The 19642-nt window shown below is 42.2% G+C and overlaps 2 pseudogenes; both read left to right on the top strand.

Moving 5' to 3' along the window:
- On the top strand, window positions 584-1527 carry ORYCUNV1R-PS1598 (vomeronasal 1 receptor oryCunV1R-ps1598 pseudogene; annotated as a pseudogene).
- ORYCUNV1R-PS1649 (vomeronasal 1 receptor oryCunV1R-ps1649 pseudogene) lies at window positions 9920-10867 on the top strand (annotated as a pseudogene).
- The last annotated feature ends 8775 nt before the right edge of the window (window positions 10868-19642 follow it).

Here is a 19642-nt window from a genome sequence, read left to right as displayed (position 1 = left end):
TTAGATTTAAACGCACAAGCTACACTAGCCACCACTTGGTCTCCTATTTAAGAATAATTCTATGGAAATAAATGAACCAAAATAAACAAACATGAAAAACATGTACACTGATATACCCTTGAGACCTACTGCATCAAGGGTCTAACTTCTTTCCTAAAATTCTCATTTAAGTTCATCAAAAATAATAGCACTCTTACTATGTGTCCTGAAATTAATTATAATTTTGCAGATGCAAAAGAAATAACTCATTGACGTGACTCTGAAAAGCTAAAACTAAAATAAAAATGAGCAAACATTTTTAATAATTGCAATTGTATTCTCCAGGTCCTGTCTGAGCCCTGTAATGGAATATACTACCTAATTATAACTGGCAAGTGTGTAACTAGAAACACAGTGGCTTCTAGAATAGTGTGAGGTGACTGCAATGTGCACAGGTGAACAGTGGTGCAATGGAGTCGATTCAGATATTCTCATGAAGGTGCAAGCTGTGGAGGAGACTGGTAAGTTGGTAATATTTGCAATAAATAATTTTTCTTAACTTTTCCTCAGATGTGTACTAAATGGTTTTTCTCTTCTCAAAAAGATGAGTAACAAGAATATACTTTTAAGTTTAATGGCTGTGAGAAATGGCTTTTACTTTGAAGTCTGCATTGGGATCACAGCCAATGCAATTCATTTGCTCTTCCATGTCCTTTCATTCTCAAGCACAGGCCCAGGCCCACCAACCTGGCCATTGGGCACCTGGCCCTCATCCACCTGGGGATGCTGATCACTGTGGGGGTCATAGCTGTTGACATTTTTCAATCTCAGGAATTATGGGATGACATTACATGTAAAGTTGTCATCTACTCATACCAGGTGATGCGAGGTCTCTCTATGTGCAACACCTGCCTGCTGAGCATCCTCCAGGCTATCACCCTCAGCCCCAGGAGCTCCTGTCTGGCAAAGTTCAAACACACATCCTCACATCACAACCATGGTGGGTTTCTCATCCTGTGGGTCTTAAATTTGTCTATTAGCACACATTTCTTAATCTCAATCATTGCCACCACAAATCGTACGTCCAACAGTCTTATGTTTGTCACTAAGTCCTGCTCTCTTAGGCCCCAGAGATAGATACCCAAGCACACATTTTCCATAATAGCGAACTTCATGGATGTCTCCCTTGTAGGGCTCATGACTGTCTCAAGTGGGTACATGGTGACTCTCCTGTGCAGACACAAGAGGCGGTCCCAGCACCTTCACAGCAGCAGCCTCTCTCCAAGAGCCTCCCCAGAGCACAGGGCCACCCAGACCATCCTGCTGCTCATGCGCATCTTTGTTTTTCTATACTTGTTGGACTGTATTGTGTTTTCATTCTCAGGGATGTGGTGGAAGAGTGACCCAGTGCGCCTGTGTGTCCAGCTGTTGGTGGGCAATGGCTATGCAATGATTGGTCCTTTGGTCCTAATAAATCCCGAAAAACGAATGATCAAGTTTTTCAAATCCATGTGTGAGAAGGAGAGTAGGTGTTTACCTGTTTATTAATACGTAACCTGTCTCTCTTTGAGCAAATATTATGAAGAAAGAGAGACTGACTAGAGGATTTTGAAAAAGAATTCAAAGAAACACTGTAAGCTTACTCAACAACACAAGCAGTTAAATGACACAAGGGAATCAGTACACTGCACAGATGAGGAATTATGGAAAGGCATAGTGTCAAAGAAATATTGGAAATGAAATATTAAATACATCAAATGAAAAATACTATGCAAATCTTTACTACAGACTGGTGAGACTAAAGACAGATGAATTCACTGATTGATTCTATCAGGATTATAAGGATCTATACCAATGGTTTGCATAAAGGTCTGTTTTCCATCACTGTAAGAAAATACACATGGATGAATGATTTATAAAATTATAGGATCATTTAATTCATGATTTGGTGGTTCAAGGGCCTGGCACCAGCATCAGCTTGCCTCAGAAGGGGACCTAATGGAGAATGATATCACAGTGGTAGGAGTTCAAGCAAGAGACATAGACCATCTGGTTAAAAAACAAGCCACAGAGATCTGGGAGCTGGTCCTGTGCTTTCATCATAACTCAGCTCCAGGGAACAAATCACTCATTCAGAGGCAGCCCTCCAAGGGCAGTGCCCCCAATGACCCCATGACCTCCCTCCCACAAGATCCCAATATTAAAAGTCCAAGCATATCTTAACATCTACACTCTAGGAACCAGGATTCCAACAATCAACACTGTGGGGACACACATGGGCAACATCCAAATCATTGCACCAATCTCTCATAGTGTCACAAAATGATTGAAGTACAAGGAGGGGAGAGTTGCCAGCTCATTCTGTAAACTGGTAAGTCACTGATTCCAAAAGCTGATATAAGTATTTCTAGAGACAATTCACAGATGCAACAGTTTCAACTACTTACTAGCCAATCAAAAGCAGCAGTGTATTAAAAGAAAAAGACTCCATGACCAAACGGGATTTATCTGAGTAATATGAAGCTGGTTCTACAATTGCAAAATACAACTGAAGTAGTATCTCATGATAATAGAATGAATAAAACCACATGGTTATCTGAAGAGATTCGGAAATGTTCTTGGACAAAGGCAGTACATTTCATATTAAGAATAATTCAACAAAAACAGAATAGAAGGGAATGCACTCATCAGACAAGCCACATTTATGAAAAAAAAAAAACAGTTAACATGGTACTTGTGAAACACTGGAAGACTTCCTTGTAAGATAATGAACACAAAAAAAGAAAAATGCTCATTCTTGCTGCTTCTACTCTGCATTGTTCATTAATCCTATTCAGTACATTTACACAAGAAAAAGACAGAAAATTCTTCCAAATTGGAAAGGCCACACCAGATGTCAGAACCATGGCAGTAGTCCAACCTTGGACTAGGAACCTTCAGACTATGAGCTGAAATAAAACCCCATCAAAAAGCCCCTCTCAAGTATTTTAGTTGTAGAAATGAAAAAGCTGAGCTGTAGATACAAGATGGAGGAATAGGAAGACAGCTTGCTGCTCTAGTCTAGGGGAAGATAGTTAGAAAAAAGTGAAGAGAGTGCAGTATCAGGGAAAAGCTAGGAAGAAAACAGGGGAAACTCCATGCAAATTCAAAGTACAATGTAGCTCTGCATGGAGAGTGAGGACCTGTGCAACTCAGGATCCCAGCAGCAGAGAGCCTCAGAACCATTTTTGGAGAGTGAGGTGAGACCAGACTGCAGCATCCAAGACACTGGTGATAAAACTGTGGGAAGAGCCTTGAATGAGCCTGGCTGGGAATCTTGTTGTGGACAACATACCTGCCAAACTAGAGGGAAAAAAAAGGCAAGCACATTTCTCTCTCCACAACCACCTGGCACCAGTGTCCCACAATTGACAGAGAGGGTGGGTCCCATTTTGGACCTAAGCAACGGCTGCACCACCTTTTGTCTGTGTACCCAGTAACCAGTTGAGAGGAAATGCCTGAGTCTAGTTGGGAGAATTGATGGGGGTTGGATGCTCATGACTGTGGGATTCCTGTGTGCTGGAACTGTGGCTGCATTAAAGGGCACAGGCCCTGTCTTGGTTAATGGGCAGTCACTGTGGGTGGCTCCATATGCTCAGGGCTTCCTCATTCCCTGGTGAGGGTCACTGATGAGGGATCCAGGCTCACACTGAGGATGGCACAGATCCTCTGTGTGGTTCTTGTGGCAGCATGGATGAATATTGCACCCATTGGGGCAAATGTTCAGGTACTGGTCTCCTTGAAGGAGAGGAAGTCATCATGCCCAACTTGGGTGTCAGCTTGGACACTCCCCTCACCCTAGAGCACTGAACAGTGTTCCTTGGCCACACCCAGCACATGCCTCTGGGTATTCACTGTAAGAACAGACACTTCACTAAGCCACAGAGGTATAGTCCTAAGATAAAAGCCATCACAGAGAGAAAAAAACCCACAGGTATCCTGATAAATGCCTAAAAATAAGCATAGAAATTCAAGAAACAAGAATAAGACAACAAGTTGCCCCCAAAGGAACCCAGCACTTCAATATTAGAATGTGAAGATGAAGAGATTGAAGAAATTCCAGAAATGGAATTCAATAAATTGATTGTAGGATTGCTTATAAGTAATCATAAGTAAATGCATGAAAAAATCCATATATAACAAATAAAAAACTTTCCTATGAGATTCAGATTTGATAGGAAAATCAAAATGATATATTAGAAATGAAGAATTCAATAGATTTGAATAAATAAAGCAGTAGAAAGCCTTAACATCAGACTCGGTGAGCAGAAGAAAGAAAATCCCAGTTAAAAGACAAATCACTGGGAAATTTACAGTAAGACCTAAACAAATAAAAAGAAAATAGAAAACTAAAAAGACATTGTTGGACATTTATTGGATAGTATCAAACAAACCCAACATATGTGTCTTAGGATTTCCTAAAGGCATGGATGAGAGAATGGATTAGAAAGCATTTTAGTGAAATAATTACAGAAAACATGCTAATTTGGACAAAGAAAGGGATGACAAAGTAGAGGAAGCACAGAGAACTCCTAACAGAAATGACAGGAAAGATTTTCACCACAACACATTGTAGGTCAACTCTCCACAGTAAAACGTAAAGAAAAGATTCTGCCTTTTTGATTCTATCAGTTAGTATTAGCAGACACTAGTCTTGTTTGTGTGATCCCTTTGACTCTTAGACCTATCAGTGTGATCAATTGTGAACTGAAATTGATCACTTGGACTAGTGAGATGGCATTGATACCTGCCACCTTGATGGGATTGTACTGGAATCCCCTGGCACATTTCTAACTTCACCATTTGGGGCAAGTTAGATTGAGCATGTCCCAAATTGTACATCTCATCCCTCTCTTACTCCCACTGCTATATTTAAAGGGATCACTTTTCAGTTAAAATTTAAACACCTAAGAATAATTGTGTGTTAATTACAGAGTTTAACCAATAGTACTAGAAAAAAACAAAGAAAAATACTAAAATGGATAAAGTATTACACTGTACATCAACAGTCAGCACAGGAGCTGATCAATTCATGGTTTCTCATAGTGTCCATTTCACTTCAACAGGCTTCCCCTTTGGTACTCAGTTGTCGCCAATCAGGGAGAACATATGATATTTGTCCCTTTGGGACTGGCTCAATTCACTCAGCATAATGTGTTCCAGATTCCTCCATCTTGTTGCAAATGACCGGATTTCGTTGTTTTTGACTGCTGTATACTATTCTATGGAGTACATGTCCCATAATTTCTTTATCCAGTCTACTGTTGATGGGCATTTGTGTTGGTTCCAGGTCTTAGCTCTTGTGAATTGAGCTGCAATAAAAATTAATGTGCAGACAGCTTGCTTGTTTGCCAATTTCATTTCCTTTGGGTAAATTCCAAGGAGTGGGATGGCTGGGTTGTATGGTAGGGTTATATTCAGATTTCTGAGGAATCTCCAGACTGACTTCTATAGGGGCTTAACCAGTTTGCATTCCCACCAACAGTGGGTTAGTGTCCCTTTTTCCCCACATCGTCTCCAGCAACTGTTGTTGGTAGATTTCTGAATGTGAACCATTCTAACCGGGGTGAGGTGAAACCTCATTGTGGTTTTGACTTGCATTTCCCTGATTGCTAGTGACCTTCAACATTTTTTCATGTGTCTGTTGGCCATTTGGATTTCCTCTTTTGAAAAATGTCTATGGAGGTCCTTGGCCCATCTCTTAAGTGGGTTGTTTGTTTTGTTGTTGTGGAGTTTCTTGATCTCTTTGTAGATTTTGGTTATCAACCCTTTATCTGTTGCGTAGTTTGCAAATATCTTTCCCATTCTGTCCGTTGTCTCTTCACTCTCCTGACTGTTTCTTTTACAGTACAGAAACTTCTCAATTTGATGCAATCCCAATAGTTAATTTTGGCTTTGACTGCCTGTGCTTCTGGGGTATTTTCCAAGAAGTCTTTACTAGTACCTATATCTTGCAGGGTTTCTCCAATGCTCTTTAATAATTTGATGGTGTCAGGTCATAGATTTAGGTCTTTAATCCATGTTGAGTGAATTTTTGTGTAAGGTGAGAGGTAGGGGTTGTCGCTTCATGATTCTGCACGTGGAAATCCAATTTTCCCAGCACCATTTATTGAACAGACTGTCCTTACCTCAGGGATTGCTTTTAGATCCTTGATCAAATATAAGTTGGCTGTAGATGTTTGGATTGATTACTGGTGTTTCTATTCTGTTCCATCCCAGTAGAAAGAACGTGCCATCAAAGAAGGAGGTACCTTTCTCTGAAGGGAGGAGCGAACTTCCACTTTGACTATGACCCTGTTGGAATAAGATCGAACTCGGCGAACTCAAAAGGCTTCCATAGCCTTGGCAACTCATGACTAGAGCCTAGGGAAATTACTGACGCCATAAACAAGAGTGTCAAATTGGTAAGTCAACAACAGGAGTCACTGTGTACTTACTTCTCATGTGGGATCTGTTCTTAATGTGTTGTCCAATGTTAAGTAATGCTATAACTAGTACTGAAACAGTATTTTACACTTCTTATTTCTGTGTGGGTGCAAACTGATGAAATTTTTACTTAATATATACTAAATCAATCTTCTGTATATAAAGATAATTTAAAATGAATCTTATTGTGAATGGAATGGGAGAAGGAGTGGGAGATGGGAGGGTTGTGAGTGGCAGGGAAATTATTGGGGGGGAAGCCATTGTACTCCATAAACTGTACTTTGGAAATTTATATTTACTAAATAAAAAAGCATAAAAAATACATTACCAAAGAAACCAAAACTAACCCAAGGTATGGTTGGAAAAATTTACATACCATAAGTCTGATAACAGACTTATTTCTAATAAGAGTGCTTATAAATCATGAAAAAATAATCTCCAACACTTGGTAAACAATCTTTTCCTACTCTAAAATCACTGCTGTAACATAACCCCATAGACTTGGTGGCTTACAAACATTTATTACTCATATTCCTGGATACTGCCAAGCCCAAGATCAAGGTGTCAGGAAACTTAGTGTCGGTTCCATATACAGCCAACTCCTCACCATGTCTTATTGCAGAAGGGCTGTGGGAGCTCTCGAGAGTTCTTTTTTATTTATTTATTTATTTATTTTTTTTGACAGGCAGAGTGGACAGTGAGAGAGAGAGACAGAGAGAAAGGTCTTCCTTTGCCGTTGGTTCACCCTCCAATGGCCGCCGCGGCCGGCGCGCTGCGGCCGGCGCACCGCGCTGATCCGATGGCAGGAGCCAGGAGCCAGGTGCTTTTCCTGGTCTCCCATGGGGGTGCAGGGCCCAAGCACCTGGGCCATCCTCCACTGCACTCCCTGGCCACAGCAGAGGGCTGGCCTGGAAGAGGGGCAACCGGGACAGAATCCGGCGCCCCGACCAGGACTAGAACCCGGTGTGCTGGCGACGCTAGGGGGAGGATTAGCCTAGTGAGCCGCGGCGCCGGCCTCGAGAGTTCTTATTAGGGTATTACTCAAATTGACAATTGGTCTACCCTAATGATGTAATAACACACCAAATGTCCACTTTGTACCTCCATCAAATTTTGGTTAGGATGACATTTCTCTAATGAAGAGATGCAGAGGACATCCAACATGTCTGCAAAGGGAGAAGGCACACTGATACCAGCAAATAAACCAATACATTCCCATAAACCAGTAGGAGAGAAATTTTCAGCGGAAAACTCACAGAATGGAACGGATCATCTATGGAGCAATAAGGACACAGTACAAACAGGCTGAAATTAGCAGTACACCACCAGCGACTCCCATGATGGCCAGGAGGAAAATGCCTCGTTCCCATAGTGAGATGAGAGGAGGCTGCAGAAGCCCATGGGTCACTGGTGACTTGGGATGAGGGAGAGCTCTGCAGTCCCTGTTGACTGTGAGTCTGGCCAAGAGAGCTGGCAGCAGCCCAGGCATCCACTTAGCTCCATGAAGGAACGCCATGTTGTTTTCCTCCTTTCCTCCCTCCAAAGCTCATGGCACCAGTAGGGAAACACCATTTTCCCAGAGCAAGTTGAGTGGAGGCCGCAGAAACCCTTGTGTCCCTGGCAATTTTTATCTGAGGGAGAACTACCTCATCCCCACAGACTTTCAGTCCAGACAAAATATAATACAGGAGGAGAGGAATTCACTTACCATGGGAAGGGAGCCTCATAGCCTCCTTTTCCTTATTCCACCAAAGCACCAGACTCAGCTTGCTCAGGTGGAGCTACAGCCAATCTCTGCCATGCTAGAGGCTCACCCTGGGGACAGGTCAGTTTTCTGGGGTGGGAATGGATACCATGAACCCTCTTATTAGAGCTCCTGCGTCCTGTAATTGCAGAAATTCTGTGACACTGTGAGCTCTAGGACACAAAACTGAAGGGGCATATAGTGCAGCCGGGTTTACAGGCACTTGCAAAGTCTGGTTTCAGAACTCTCTGAGAACAAAGGTCCACTGTTCAAAATGCTACTATGGAATTTCCATGGTAGAAAATTGGAAATATTCCAAGGTTTAGACTCAATTCCCACATGTTCTAGAATTCTTAAATGCGAAACACCAATTTTGTTTAAACCCTTCTGCTTCTCCTTAGCAACACAGTTGATAGACTACAACACTGTAATTTGCTGTGGATGCAATTCCGCCTGACATTCTGATTTTCAGATGATACAGATGTGAAACATGTTGGGCTTTTTAAATGCTATGATATGCCACAAACTTCTAAGATTGGAAGCAAATGTATGGGAACACTGCACAGGGGAGGCATACATAGTAGCTCATCACCAAGTTCTCCAGTATACACTCAACACTTGGGTCCCAGGCACCCCCTGGCATGTGGAAGACAGGAAGGCTCAGGCCCCTGTGCAGAACCTTCTAGAACCACCTTCTTGTTGCAGGCAGAGGAAGCGTCTCATCAAATCTCCATAGAAAGCAATCATCCATCTGCTTAGACTATGAACATAGTCACGGCGGTTTCCACAGCCAGGAACACAGAGAGAAGGAACCATGGAACAGATGGTGTTCAATGCCTGCTACTGTGGTGCTCACGGCCCCCTGCTCCTCTAGGCTGGGATGGAGCTGGAAAGTTAGGAGAGGACAGCACTCTGTCAAGGTGAGCTCATGAGGAAAACCTCACAGGGACAGCCATGGCTGCAGTTTCCACAGAGACCACTGTTCCCTAGGCACAGTGCTTGTTCATACATTTACCTAATACCCTGCACACATCATCTCTAGTAAGTGACACGCTCACTGTAGTTACAAATGAGATGACTTGGGCTCATGTGTTCAGTGACACTTGAAGGTGACACATTTAGCAAAACTCAGATCAGAGATTCAAATTCAGAATCTATACTAACCAACATTTGGTCTCTCATGGATTAAGAGTGTTTATCTGGAAATAAACAAAAGTAACTATCATAGCAGTGAGATAAGACTAACTGGACCCATGGTTATACTATTGACACTTACTGTATACTAGGGATGATGTATGCTTTCCTAAAGTGCTCTTTAGAAATCACCAAAAATTACAGCACTCTTACTGTGCAGCCAGAACTTTATCAGCATTTTGCAGATTCAAAGGGGAAAAACTCATTGCCTTTTACTTTGTAAAAATAAATGTAAGGTAAAACTCAGCAAACACCTTTCACATAATGGCAATTTTACTGTCCAGGTCCTGTGGGAGCCGAGCAGTAGGATGCAGGTTCCAACCATGACTGGCAGGTCTGCAGGTGGGAACAGTGATTTCCAGGAGAGGGTGTGGGGGGCTGCAGTATTCCCAGGCTAAGACGGTGCACTGGGATTGCTCCACACAGCCTCATGAGTGAGTGGCTGTGGCTGAGAGTCATAAAGGTACTAATATTTGTGGTAAGTAACTTCTAGTTCTTTTTCTTCATTCACTACATGTTTGTTTGTCCCCCAAATAGATGAGTGAAGACAATATACTGTCCAGTTTCATTGGTGTCAGAAATGCGTTTTTCTCTCAAGTCAGCATTGGGATTGCAGCCAACACTTTCCTTCTTCTCTTCCATGTCCTCACATCCCCTCTCAAGCACAGGCCCAGGCCCACCAACCTGGCCATTGGGCACCTGGCCCTCATCCACCTGGGGATGCTGATCACTGTGGGGGTCATAGCTGCTGACATTTTTCATTCTCAGGAATTATGGGATGACATTACATGTAAAGTTGTCATCTACTCATACCAGGCCATGCGAGGTCTCTCTATGTGCAACACCTGCCTGCTGAGCATCCTCCTGGCCATCACCCTCAGCCCCAGGAGCTCCTGTCTGGCAAAGTTCAAGCACACATCCTCCCCTCACAGCATGTGTGGCTTTCTCCTCCTATGGGCTTTCAATCTGTCTATCAGTGCTCATTTCTTAGAAACTGCTGTTGCTGCCGCAAATCATTCATCCAACAATCTTATGTTTGTCACTAAATCCTGCTCTCTTAGGCCCCTGAGCTACTTACCCAAGCACACATTTTCCATGCTGGGGATCTTGAGGGATATCTCCCTTGTAGGGCTCATGGCCGTCTCAAGTGGGTACATGGTGACTCTCCTGTGCAGGCACAAGAGGAGGTCCCAGCACCTTCACAGCACCAGCCTTTCTCCAAGAGCCTCCCCAGAGCACAGGGCCACCAGGACCATCCTGCTGCTCCTTTGTTTCTTTGTGCTCCTGTACTTGATGGACTGCATTGTTTACTCCTTCTCAGGAATGTTGTGCAAGAGTGACCCAGTTCGTCTGTGTGTCCAGATGTTGGTGGGCAACAGCTATGCCACCATTGGTCCTTTTGTGCTAATCAATAGTGAAAAATGAATGATCAAGTCTTTCAAATCCATATGGGATATGCAGAGTAAGTGCTTGACTGCCTATTAATCATTAACATGGCTTTAGATGAGCAAATGTTTTGATTGCAAAATATTTCACATTTATCTGTAGGATGTGCTCTGTGGGTTCAATGAAATTTATGGAGTTAAGATTTTTCCTGTTAAGCTATTTACTTTGGTATACATTAATGTGTAAATAATAGGTTACTTAAATAGACAACAACTATTAGGCAAACCCAAGCCTCCATTTCAAAGCAGATGCAAACTAACTGGAGCTTGTGCAGAGTTACACACTTTAGGTGACTAAACACAGGTAAGTTTTGAGGATGGATTTGGGGTCTGAGGCCATATAGGGAGAGAGCACAATAAAGGGGCACCAGAAACTCCATGGAATTGGCTGTGGCCACTGAGTCCCAGTGTGGGTGCTTGTGGCCTTGAGAATGGACAGAGCACAAGTTAGGAAAGAATCAAGGGCACAGCTGTTCTCCCCTCTGCAGCTTGAGCGAAAGCATGCCTATCTCTAGTTGAGATCATGCATAAACACCGTGAGGTCCAGCACTTACTGATGTGCTTTAGATACATGAAAGAGCGCACTAGGGTTTTCATCATCACACACATTTGTTTCACCACTAGGGCCGGCACTGTTGTAGGGCAGGTAAAGCCACTACCAAGTTGCAATGTTGGCATCACATACAGCCACTGGTCCTCATCCCAACCCAGCTTCCCACTAATGTGTCTGGGAATGCATCAAAATAAGGTTAAATGGCCAGCACCATGGCTCACTAGGCTAATCCTCTGCCTGCAGTGCCGGCACACTGGGTTCTAGTCCTGGTCAGGGCACCAGATTCTGTCCCAGCTGCCCCTCTTCCAGGCCAGCTCTCTGCTGTGGCCCAGGAGTACAGTGGAGGATGGCCCAAGTCCTTGGGCCCTGCACCCCATGGGAGACCAGGAGAAGCACCTGGCTCCTGGCTTTGGATCAGCACGATGCGCCAGCCGCAGCGTGCCGGCTGCAGCGGCCATTGGAGGGTGAACCAATGGCAAAAGGAAGACCTTTCTCTCTGTCTCTGTCTCTCACTGTCCACTCTGCCTCTCAAAAAAAAAAAACAAGGTTAAAGTGGTTGGTCCCCTGCCACTCATGTGGGAAACCCCATGGATCTCTTGTCTCCTGGCTTCAGCATGGTTCAGCCCTTGCTGTTGTAGTCATCTTGAGAATGAACCAGCAGATGGAAGAGCTCTTTTTCTTTCTCTCCTTCTCTGTGACTCTGCTTTCGAATACATAAATAAATCTTTTAAAAAGCTAGTTAAGACTTTTCAATATGTGTACTGTAAAACTAATGTACTATGAAAGATCTCTACAATTAGAATCGTCATTCACTAATGGCAGACATTGAAACAGACACAAAGAAATGGAAAGAATTCCCATGTTCAGGGATTCAGAGAATAAGTATCATTAACATTTCCTCATTATACAAAGTGACATACAGGTTCAATACAATCTCCATGAAATAGCAATAACATATTTCAGAGAATAATAAACACTACTAAACTATGAAAAACCCCAAGAGCCAAAGTGAGCCTGAACAAAAAGAACAAAGCAGCAGGCACCACACTACATGGCTTCAAAATGTACCGTGAAGCTGCAGTAATTAAAATAGCACAAAAAGACACAGACCACTGGAACCACACAGAGACCCTAGTTTTTTAAACACATGCAACTATTGCCAATGGGCCTTCAACAAGGATGCTGTAAGATGTTTGGAGAAAGGACAATCTTTTCATTAAGTAGGGTTGGGATTTGCGATCCTCATACAAAAGATCTAACTAAACACAGTCTCTCACCATGTATAAAAATCAGCACACCACCAGTGTGCTGGGTTCCTTTTCCCCCAAATCCTTGCCAGCATTTATTATTTGTTGATTTCTGTATGAAAGCCACTCTAACTGGGGTGAGGTGAAGTCTCAAATATATATCCTTTTTTGTGCTCTGTATAACAGTTAGCAACAATCAGGGAAAACATATGTTAGTTGTATTTTTCAGACTAGCTTATTTCACTAATCATAATGGTCTCCAGTCGCATCCATTCTGTTGTGAAAGTCAGGAGTTCATTCTTTATTGTTTACAGTCCTTGTCTATTCTCTTGAGGAACAGTGGTTTTTCTACTTACTACTTCCTCAATTCTTTATTTAGTGAAGGGCTAACCTTGTGGTAATAAAGAAAACTGAAAGAATGTCAATGTAAAAAGAAAAAGAAAAAAAAGGAGAAAGAGAGGAAAGAATCATCATGCCCTTAAAACTGTATACATGAAATACATGAAATTTGTCCATTCTTGTAAAAATGTTAACATGAACAAAAATGTTAATAAAAGAAGAAAAATCAAGAATATATTTTTTCTTGTCCAAGACATACCTTTGTAACTGTCTTGGTCAAAAGCAGAGTTATCCTAGCCAGAGAAATCAGGCAAGGATAAGAAATAAAGACCATCCAAATAGAAAAATAGGGAGTCCAATTTTTTGCAGATGATATTTTATTATACATAGAACACCCTACAGACATAACCAAAAGTGCTACAACTAATAAAAAAAGTTGAAGGATATAAATTAATAGCTTTGTTTTACATCACTGGCAAATTATGAGAACAATAAATGAAGAAATCAATGGCATTTCCAACAATTACAAAAAAAATCAATTGAACAGAAGAGGTTTAAGATCGCTACAATTGGGGCCAGCACTGTGGCACAGTGGGTTAACACCCTTGCCTGAAGCACCAGCATCCATATGGACACGGGTTCTAGTCCTGGCTGCTCCACCTCCAATCCAACTCTCTGCTATGGCCTGGGAAAGCAGTGGAAGATGGCCCAAGTCCTTGAGCCACTGCACCCCCATTGGAGACCTGGAAGAGCTCCTGGATCCTGCCTTAAAACTGGTGCACCTCCAGCCATTGCGGGCAATTGGGTAGTGAACCATCAGAAGGAAGGCCTCTCTCTCTCTTTCTGCCTTTCCTCTCCCTCTTTAACTGTGACTCTAAAATAATTAAATAAATCTTTTTTAAATTTTTTAAAAGATTTATTTCATTTATTTGAAAGAGTTACAGAGAGAGGTGCAGAGAGAGGGAGAGGTTTCCATCCACCGTTTCACTTCCAGATGGCCACAACGGCCAGAGCAGTGCCTATCTGAAGCCAGGAGCTTCCTCTGGGTCTCCCATGTGGGTGCAGGGGCCCAAGGACTTGGGGAATCTTCTACTGCTTTCCCAGACCACAGCAGAGAGCTGGATTGGAAGTGGAGCAGCCAGAACTCAAACTGGTGCCCATATGGCATGGCGGTGCCTAAGGCCAAGGATTTAACTTGCTGTGTCACAGCACCAGCCACAAGTAATTAAATTAATCTTATAAAAAACATTTCTACAAGAAAACAATAAAACAGTGATGAAAGAAGTTGCAGATTGTTGCTCCCCCATTCGCGGAGGAATGACACCGGACCCTGCGCTGTTCTTTTTGCCCGGCTCTTCCCGGGTTAGCTGCCGTCCCACACTCGCGGAGGAACGATGCCGTCTGGGTTAGCTGCCGGCCCCCCCACCTCCGCAAAGAAGATCTAAAACAAACAATATGAATATTTATGGACAAATGTCAGAAACAGCAATAACCTTAGACGCAAAAGGACTAAATTCTTCAATTAAAAGATACAGACTGTCCAAAGTGGACAAATAAACAAAACCCATTTATCTACTGCCTCCAAGAAACACATCTCCCCATCAAAGATACACAGACTGAATGTGAAAGGATCGAGAAAGATATTTCATGCAAATGGAAACAAAAAATTAGCCTGAGTATCTATGTATCAAAGAAAATAGATTTAAGACCAAAACCAGTAAAAGAGTCAAAGGAGGACAATATGGAACACTTAAGTCATAAACTCAAAGGAAGATGTAACTATAGTAAATGTACATCCAACTAGGGCACCCAGTTGTTTAAAATAATATATCTAAGAGGAGACATATAATACAATAATAATGGGGAACTTCACCCCACTTTAATCAATGGATCAACTAGACAACCTATGCATCTGATAAAGGATTATCCAGAATATATGGGGCACTCAAGAAACTCAACAACAATAAAGCAAATAAACAATCCAGTAGAGCAGAGGGCAAAGGGCATGAATATGCATTATTTTAAAGGATCAAACACAAATGGCCAACAGACACATAAAAAATGCTCAGGCTCACTCTCCATCAGAGGAATGCAAGTAAAAACCACAATTAGGTATCATCTCAGCCCAGTTACAATAGGTATCACCGAAAAACTACCCTAGTACACTGTATGGAAAGTAAACCGGCTTCCTTGTGAATCTAAAAATTATTCCATCATAGGACACAGCCATTCTATTCATTTACCAAAAGAAATGAATTTACCATAAGAAACAGTTACCTGTGCCCTCATGTTTATGGCAGCTCAATTCACAAGTCAGTAAGGTATGGAATCAAACTAGATGTCCACCAACTGATGACTAATAAAAAACTTTGGTGTTTATACATGATGGAATACTTCTCAGCCATACAGAATAATGAAATCTCATCTTACACAAGAAAACAGATGCAACTAGATACCAAAAGTCTAGTAAATTAATCAGGATCCAAAAACAATGTCAGCAGTTTTCTCTTGTTTGTGGTAGTTAACATATAGAGTACCCCAAAAAAAGTGAATGAGTGAAACTGGTATCTTAGGATTTTATAACCATTTATAGCATTTATCTATGTTCCTATTGAACAGTGGTCTATTTTTTACTTTCAGATCTTGTTTTCTAATGGAGCATCATATTATTATATGTTATTACAATGTAAAATTAGAAGTATGTTGGGGCCGGCCCCGCAGCTCAATAGGCTAATCCTCCACCTGTGGCGCTGGCACAACAGGTTCTAGACCTGTTCGAGGCACCAGATACTGTCCCGGTTGCCCCTCTTCAGGTCAGCACTCTGCTATGGACCAGGAGTGCAGTGGAGGATGGCCCAAGTGCTTGGGCCCTGCACCTGCATCGGAAACCAGGAGAAGCACCTGGCTCCTGGCTTCAGATCAGCATGGTGTGCTGACCACAGTGCAAAAAAAAAAAGTATGTTGGGGGCTGGCACTGTAGCGTAGTGTGTAAAGCCACCACCTGCAGGGCCGGCATCCCATATGGGCAGTGGTTTGATTCCTGGCTGCTCTACTTCTGATCAAGCTCTCTGCTATGGCCTGAGAAAACAGTAGAGGGTGGCCTAAGTTCTTGGGCCCCTGCACCTGTGTGGGAGATCCTGAGGAAGTGCCTGCTTTTGGGTTCTTACAGGCACAGATCAGGCCATTGTGGTCATCAGGGAAGTGAACCAGTGGATGGAAGACCCCACCCTCCTCTCTCTCTGTGCCTCTGTGTAACTCTGGTTTTCAAATAAATATTTTTTAAAAAGAGTATGTTATGGGGAGGAGGCAAGATGGCGGAATAGGAAGGGAGCACACTGATAGTCCGGGGAGAGACAGTTTAATAACAGTGGAGATACTGCAGGTTCAAGGAAGAGTAGGGGAAGAAACAGCAGAAGAAACTCTTCCGGAACAAGTGATTCACAGTGGACCTGCGTGGAGAGCGTGGGAGCCCACAGTTTGGGACACCAGCGGCAGACTCAACACACCAGTGCTGGAACGCGAGGTGAGCCAAACCTCAATAGCCTGAGACACAGGCAGGGAAGTGGAAAGAGGGGACTAGAGGGAACGACCCCGGGGGGAAATGTTCACCAGGCTAACTAGAAGAGAGAGAGAGAGAGAAAAAAAAAAGTGACTGGTATGGACACGGGTTTCTCTCTCTCCGCTCACCTCTCAAGGGCGAGCAAGACAAAGAGCAGGCGCCATCTTGGACATACATCATAAGCAGAGCGACCTCAGGTCTGCACTGGCCCTGAGCCTAGCAGAAAAACCTGACTCTGGGTGGGGCGAATTAACAGAAGATTAGGACCTAGTAAATTTGTGGTGCTACTGAACTGAGACTGTGAAAAAAGAGACGGTGGGGGAGAGAACTCACGGAATTCACGTGAGTACTCTCCAGACATGTTACAATTCCATAACTTTGGCAACCCAGTGAGAGACTGCAGGAGAATCTGAGCCCACCCTGAGGGCAGAACAGATTCCCTGTGTGGTCCTTGGGAAAGAGCTTCCAATGTCTGGCTCCTGTGGGTATATCATTTGCCTGCTAACTACCTCCAACTTCATTCAGCTGTGTGCAATTACTTCCCTTTTGAATCAAAAAAAGAAAGAAAGAGAGAGAGATCTACCATGCCTAACCTGAAAGTGTCACCTTTGGCACACCAAACAGAGCTCTCAGGCCACACCCACCTCAAGCCTCTAAGGCTCCATCAAAAACAGTCCACTTAATGTAGAGTCATAGTATAACAAGAAAAAGCACCACAGTGAAGAAACCAAATATCTCCAATATGACAAATAACAAACGCAAAAACCAAGGTAATAAAAACAAGGAAGTCACTATGACGCCCCCAAATGAAAAAGACACCCCAATTCGATTATGAAGATGATGAGATAGAAGAAATGCAAGAAGCAGATCTCAAAAGATTGATAAGAACATTAAGAAGTTCTCAAAAACAAATTCTTGAACTACAGAAATCCTTAATGGACAAGATAGAAAAATTCTCTCATGAAAATGAAATATTAAGGAGGAATCAAAATGAAATGAAACAACTAGTACAACAGGAAACTGTGATAGTGATGAGAAATCATAATGAAGTGAAGAATTCAATAGATCAAATGAAAAACACAATAGAGAGCCTTACAAACAGAATGGGTGAAGCAGAAGAGAGAATATCGGACTTAGAAGACAGAGAACAGGAAAGGACACAGTCAGACCAAAGAAAAGAAGAGGAAATTAGAAATCTAAAACATATTGTCAGGAATCTTCAGGATACTATTAAAAAACCCAACATTCGGGTTCTAGGAGTTCCTGAAGGCATGTAGAGGGAGAAAGGATTAGAAGGCCTTTTTAGTGAGATATTAGCAGAAAATTTCCCAGGTTTGGAGAAAGACAGAGACATCCAAGTACAAGAAGCTCACAGAACCCCCAACAAACATGACCAAAAGAGATCCTCACCACGACAGGTGGTAATTAAACTCTCCACAGTGAAACATAAAGAAAAGATCCTAAAATGTGCAAGAGAGAAACGTCAGATTACTCTCAGAGGATCTCCAATCAGACTCACAGCTGACTTCTCACCAGAAACCCTACAAGCTAGGAGGGAATGGCGAGATATAGCCCAGGTACTAAGAGAGAACAACTGCCAGCCCAGAATAATATATCCTGCAAAGCTATCATTTGTGAATGAAGGTGAAATAAAGACTTTTCATAGCAAACAGAAATTGAAAGAATTTGTCACCACTCATCCAGCCCTGCAAAAGATGCTTAAAGATGTGTTACACAGAGAAACACAGAAACACGGTCATCAATATGAAAGAAGGTAAAGGAAGGAAACCTCACAGCAAAAGATCACAGGGAATTCAAAGCATATATTAGAACTTATCTGGCAAATGGCAGGGCAAAGTTACCACTTATCATTAGTCACATTGAACATTAATGGCCTGAACTGTCCAGTTAAAAGACACAGATTGGCTGATTGGGTTAAGGAACAAAACCCATCTATTTGCTGCTTACAAGAAACACATCTTTCCAACAAAGATCCATACAGACTGAAAGTGAAAGGCTGGAAAATATATACAATGCCAACAGAAAAGAAAAAAAGAGCAGGCATAGCCATCTTAATATCGGACAACATAAACTTTACCACAAAAACTGTTAAGAGAGACAAAGAGGGACACTACATAATGATTAAGGGATCAATTCAACAGGAAGATATAAAAATTATCAATGTATATGCACCTAACTACAGGGCACCAGTTTATCTAAAAGATTTGTTAAGGGACTTAAGGGAGACTTAGACCCCAATACAATAGTACTGGGGGACTTCAATACTCCACTCTCAGAAATAGACAAATCAACAGGACAGAAGATCAGCAAGGAGACAGTAGATTTAAATGACACTATAGCCAAAAATGGATCTAACAGATATCTACAGAACTTTTCATCCTATATATAAAGCATTGACATTCTTCTCAGCAGTACATGGAACCTTCTCTAGGATTGACCACATACTAGGCCATAAAGCAAGTCTCAGCAAATTCAAAAGAATTAGAGTCATACCATGCAGCTTCTCAGACCATAAAGGAATGAAGTTGGAAATTAGCAACTCAGGAATCCCTAGAGCATAAGCAAACACATGGAGATTGAACAACATGCTCCTGAATGAACACTGGGTCATAGAAGAAATTAAAAGAGAAATCAAAAATTTTCTGGAAGTAAATGAGGATAACAGCACAACATACCAAAACTTATGGGATACAGCAAAAGCAGTGTTAAGAGGAAAGTTTATATCAATAGGTGCCTACATCAAGAAATTGGAAAGGCACCAAATAGATGAGCTTCCAATTCACCTCAAGGAACTAGAAAATCTACAGCAAATCAGACCCAAATCTAGTAGGAGAAGAGAAATAATTAAAATCAGAAAAGAAATCAACAGGATTGAAGCTAAAAAAAAAATTACATAAAATCAGCCAAACAAGGAGCTGGTTTTTTGAAAAAAATAAACAAAATTGGCACCCCATTGGCCCAACTAACTAAAAAAAGAAGAGAAAAGACCCAAATCAATAAAATCAGAGATGAAAAAGGAAACGTAACAACAGACACCGCAGAAATACAAAGAATCATCAGAAATTGCTACAAGGACTTATATGCCAGCAAACAGGG

This window comes from Oryctolagus cuniculus, chromosome 10 (genome assembly GCF_051225735.1).
Source record: "Oryctolagus cuniculus isolate XC-2025 breed Fujian yellow rabbit chromosome 10, ASM5122573v1, whole genome shotgun sequence".
Classification (NCBI taxonomy): domain Eukaryota; kingdom Metazoa; phylum Chordata; class Mammalia; order Lagomorpha; family Leporidae; genus Oryctolagus; species Oryctolagus cuniculus.
Note: the sequence above shows the minus strand (reverse complement) of the source record. Positions and strands in the feature narration are given on the sequence as shown.